This window comes from Odocoileus virginianus, chromosome 16 (genome assembly GCF_023699985.2).
Source record: "Odocoileus virginianus isolate 20LAN1187 ecotype Illinois chromosome 16, Ovbor_1.2, whole genome shotgun sequence".
NCBI classification, from domain to species: domain Eukaryota; kingdom Metazoa; phylum Chordata; class Mammalia; order Artiodactyla; family Cervidae; genus Odocoileus; species Odocoileus virginianus.
Genome location: NC_069689.1, coordinates 3,308,029 through 3,313,733, shown reverse-complemented (window position 1 = coordinate 3,313,733; position 5,705 = coordinate 3,308,029). Strand labels below are relative to the sequence as shown.

The window sequence follows — 5,705 nt, the reverse complement described above, 5'->3', positions numbered from 1 at the left end:
CTAAAATAAAACATAGTGAATATTAGTAATAACATCCTTGTTAAATGAACAAAACTAACACCTGCACTATGTAAAAGAGTGTTACCAGAAAGTCATTTTAATATTGGCCCATTTACAGAAAACGTCAAATGTTTATATGAGACATGTTATTTTTGTTTTATTTCATTTCTGCACTATGCCATGATGGAGACAGAAGACTATATGCTACTATAAAACAGAAAACATTGGCAGGAGCCAATAAACACCATTTAATGTTTCGGTACTAAGAGTGTATGGAGCATTTCATTTCAGAAAGGCTTTATAAAAGTTAATGTTCTGTGGACATCATATCTTTTTGCCTTTTCATATGAACAAAGCTAGTGGAGGGAATGGAATTCCAGCTGAGCTATTTCAAATCCTAAAAGGTGATGCTGTTAAAATGCTGCACTCAATATGCCAGCAAATTTGGAAAACTCAGCAGTGGCTACAGGACTAGAAAAGGTCAGCTTTCATTCCAATAACAAAGGCAGTGCCAAAAAATGTTCAAACTATTGCACAGCTGCCGTCATCTCACACGCTAGCACAGTTATGCTTAAAATTCTACAAGTAAGGCTTCAACAGTATGTGAACTGAGAACTTCCAGATGTTCAAGCTGGATTTGAAAAGGGCAGAGGAACCATAGATCAAATTGCCAACATCTGTTGGATCATAGAAAAAGCAAGAGAATTCCAGAAAAACATCTGCTTCACTGACTACACTAAAGCCTTTGACTATGTGAATCACAACAAACTACAAAATTCTGAAAGAGATGGGAATACCAGACCACCTTACCTGACTCCCGAGAAAGCTGTATGCAGGTCAAGAAGCAACAGTTAGAACCAGACATGGAACAATGGACTGGTTCCAAATTGGGAAAGGAATACGTCAAGGCTGTATATTGTCACTCTGCTTATTTAACTCATATGCAGAGTACATCATGTGAAATAGCTCAAGCTGAAATCAAGATTGCTGGGAGAAATATCAATAACCTCAGATACGCAGATGACACCACCCTAACAGCAGAATGCAAAGAACTAAAAAGCCTCTTGATGAAAGAGGAGAGTGAAAAATCTGGCTTAAAACTCAACATACAAAAAACTAAGATCATGGCATCTGGTCCCATCACTTCATGGCAAATAGATGGGAGAAAAATGGAAACAGTGACAGACATTATTTTCTTGGGATCCAATATCACTGTGGATGGTGACTGCAGCCATGAAATTAAAAGACTTGCTCCTGGGAAGAAAAGCTATGATGAAGCTAGATAGTGTATTAAAAAGCAGAGACATCACTTTGCTGACAAAGGTCTGTCTAGTCAAAGCTATGGTTTTTCCAGTAATCATGTAGAGATGTGCAAGTTAGACCATAAGGCTGAGCACCAAAGGATTGATACTTTTAAACTGTGGTGCTGGAGAATACACTTGAGAGTTCCTTGGACAGGAAGGAGATCAAACCAGTCAATCCTAAAGGAAATCCACCCTGAATAGCCATTTGGAGGACTAATGCTGAAGCTGAAGCTCCAATACTTCGGCTACCTGATGCAAAGAGCTGACTCACTGGAAAAGACCCAACTCTGGAAAAGACCCTGATGCTGGCAAATACTGAGGGCAGGAGGAGAAGGAGGTCACAAAGGATGAGACGGTTGGTTGGCATCACCGACTCGATGGACATGAGTTTGAACAAGTTTCGGGAGCTGGTGATGGACAGGGAAGCCTGGCGTGGGGCAGTCCATGGGGTTGCAAAGAGTCAGACACAACTGAGTGAACAACAGTAACACCATAGCAAAAAAGGAAAGACTGATTATTACAAGGAATTAGAAAAAATATCTATTCATTAATTTTAAGTGTAGATGAAGATAACTGAGACCCTTTTCTTAACATTTACACAAAATTTCCAAGTCTAATTAAAATTCAGTCACCATACATGTATCTGAAACATACTATATTCAAAGCCTAGTCAGGATACTAGAATTACAGATAGGAATAAATAGACATAATTGATATGACTGACACAAGCAAAATTGTGATCTATGACATTCCAGCTTTGATTCCTCCACAGAAACACTGGGGAGAAAAGGTGGAAAGCAGCAACTATATGATTAACCAACTTTGTTGGAATTCTGGAAAACAGTCAAAGGTTTACAGCAGCCAACACACAGCCCAGTAAAGAAAACCCATCCTCAAAATGGCAGGAAAATGTGACTTTTTACCCACCCTTGCCTCCCGTGCAATGGTGGGCTTATTCTTAGAATGAGAGAAGCCTGGTTTCCATTTCCCTCCCTCAAGCCAGAAGAGGAGGAATAGACTTTACTTGCCGATCACTGCCTTTTCTAATCTGTCTTTGGGATTACAAGGTTTGATTCAAGCTGTTCATCATTGTTTTTCATAACTTGGAAACAGGCGAGAAAAGGTAGGCACTGCTTGTGAAAGCTGCCAGATGACTACAGAATCGCAGGCATCGAGATTCAGGCCATGTAAGGCCCAGAGGAGAAACTGGGGTGAGATTTTTGACAAACCAGATGTTCAAAAGCAGTTGTACCCACGGGGTGCAGAATGCCAAATGTGTGCACAAACAAAAATGTCTCAGAAAAGATTTAAGACCTTAGGCTCTCATCTTGGTCTGATCCCTAGGATAGAAGCAAGCCTAACTAAGTATGGCGGGAATGCCTTAGGACACAGCTAAACTGCAAAAAGGAGAACAGGCATCCAGAGACATCTCTAAAATCAGATAAACATGAGATAATAGGAACAGAGGTTTCAATGATCACACACAAGGAATAGGCTTTGCAAAAAGGGCTTGGAAGTCTCAAAAACATGAACAACAGCTTTTAGCTGTCAGCAACAACTGGAGAACTGAGGATAAAACAATGTTATATTCAGAATTACAATAGTGTAATAGTAAAGTGCCCAATTTTCAACAACAACAACAAAAGGCATACAAAGAAACAAGGACTATTCAGTGAAACAGAAACTGGCCTCGAGGAAGCCCACACACTGAACTTAATAGAAAAAGGTCTTTAGTTATGGTCAAAGAACTAATGAAAATCAAGAAAGTGATGAATAAAATGGGAATACCAATGGAGAGAAATTACAAAAAGGAGCCAAACAAATTCTGGAGCAGAAAGTTAAAATAATAAAATTTCACTAGAGGGGTTGAACAGTAGAATTGAGCAAGCAAAAAAAATTCATCAGCAAAGCTGAAGACAGGACAGTTGAAATTGCTATGTCTAAGAAAACAAAAAATCTTAAGGGATTTGCAAGACACCCTCAAATGGAACAAGAAATGTTACAGGAGTCCAAGGAGGAAAGAGAAAACTATATAATGATTATCTGAAGAAATAATGACAAGAAGCTTGCCAGACTTGATGTAAGATGTGGATGTAGATGTCCAGAGGCTCAATGAACACCAAATAGGGTAAAGTCAAAAGATATATCATATAGTTTGTCCTCAACTAGGACCTGGGATTTTTCAAACCTTAATGTTACAAAAGTGATATGCATTCAGTAAAAACCACATTTCAAGTTTTGAATTTTGATCTTTTCCCACATTAGCAATATGCAATGAGATATGCACTTATGCTGATTGGCAGTGATAGAGAGCTACAGCTCCCAGTCAGCCACGTGATCATGAGGGTAAACATCTAATATACTTAAAATCATTCTGTTTTTCAGCACAATATTCAATTACATCACTTCAAAATAGGCTTACTATTAGATGATTTTTGCTCAACTATAGGCTAATGTAATTGTTCAGAGCACATTTAAGGTAGGATAGGCTTAGCTATGATGTTCAGGATAGGTATATAAAATGCACTTCAACTTATGATATTGTCAACTTACCATGGGTTTATCAATATACAACCCCACTGTAAGTCAAGGAAGATCTGTATAATTAAGCTATACAAAAAGAAAGAATCTTGAAAGCAGCAAGAATGAAGAGACTCATAAAGCAGACATTCAGCGCTTCCTCTGTGGCTCAGTGGTAAAGGATCCACCTGTCGATACAGGAGACATGGGCTTGATCCCTGATCCAGGAAGATCATGTTCTGCAGAGCACCTAAGCCTGACTAAGCCTGTGTGCCACCACTGTTGGGCCTGTGCTCTAGAGTCTGGGAGACACAACTACCGAGCTTGTCACAACTAGTGAAGCTGGTGCACTCCAGAGCCTGTGCTCCTCAACAAGAGAAGCCACCACAATGAGAAGCCTGGGCACCACAACTGGAAAGTAGTTCCTGCTTGCCACAACTAGAGAAAAGCCCATGCAGCAGTGAAGACCTAGCACAGCCAAAAGTAAAAAAAATTTTAAAGGGATCTTCAGTAAGATTATCAGATTCCTCATCAGAAACCATGGAGGCCAAATAGCAGTGGTTTGATATTCAAAGTGCTAAAAGAAAAAACTGTCAACCTAAAATATTTTATCTGGCAAAACTATCCATCAAAAATGAGGAAGAAATGAAACCATTATCAGATAAAAGCAGGAGGAGACTATTACAACTAGATATGCCTTGCAAGAAATGCTAAAGGGAATTCTTCAAGGACAAAGGATAAGAACAGGAAACCATAAAAAGAAATAAAGCTCTGCAGTATAGAAACTAATATAACTCTAATGTTTAACTCTGTTTTCCACACAATTTAGGAACAAGTGTATAAAAATAGTTATTGGTTTATGTTTTCTGACACAACGCTTAAAGACAGAATCCTGTGACATTAATGACTGAAACGGAGTGAAGACAAATTTATATAAGAGCAAGGTAGCAAAGTTTTTATTAACTATTGAACTTAAGCTGCTATAAATTCAAATTAGTGTTATTATTTTATGACATTAAACGGAATCCCGATGGTAACCACAAAGAAATAGCTACAGAAGAATTCCCTTGTAGTCCAGTGGTTAGGACTCTGCACTCTCGTTGCTAAGGTCCTAGGTTCAGTCCCTGATTGGGGAACTAAGATCCCACAAGCTGTGCAGTGCAGCAGGAGAAAAAAAAAAAAAAAACCACTCCCAAAAAAGAGAAATAACTATAGAATACACACAAAAGGAGAGAATTTATATGTTTTACTAGAAAAAAAAATCAAAACACCAAAGACACTAACAAAATAAGGAGCAAACATCCATGAAGTGTTTAGAAGTAGCAAAACAACATAAGTTCCTCCTTACCAACAATTACTTTAACCATGTGCTGTCTACAAGAGACTGACTTCATATCTAAATAGGCTGAAAGCAAAAGGATGGATAAAGATATTCCATGTGAATAGTAATCAAAAGAGAACAGTATACTATTACCAGACAAATAGACTTATTACCTTTTTGAATTTAAAGAGACAGAGAAGGATGTTCTATAGGGTTTTATATAACAGATACAATAATTATAAACATTTATACATCTAATAACATCCTCAAAATACATTAAGCAAAACACAACATGCATTGCTTTCATTGGATCCCATAAGAATATTTTAGCTGCAAATGTTTACCTTAAGAAAGAAAACTGAAATCAACATTCTAACTTTGTAACTTAAGGAACCAGAAAAAGAAGAATGGACTAAGCCCAAAGCTACTAGGATACTAGAATATTAGATTAATACTAGAATATTAGAACTAAGACAAGCAAAATACTGAACAGAAAATTTTGAATCAAAAGTTAGTTCTTTGAAAAGGTTAATAAAATGGATAAACTTTTAGCTAGATCA

At 37.6% G+C, this 5,705-nt stretch overlaps 1 protein-coding gene across 2 annotated transcripts in view; it reads right to left on the bottom strand.

The window, feature by feature from the left end:
- The window catches only part of NRG4 (neuregulin 4), a 105,162-nt gene that overhangs the window by 2,093 nt on the left and 97,364 nt on the right, over window positions 1-5,705 (bottom strand). The gene's annotated exons all lie outside the window — the stretch shown is intronic.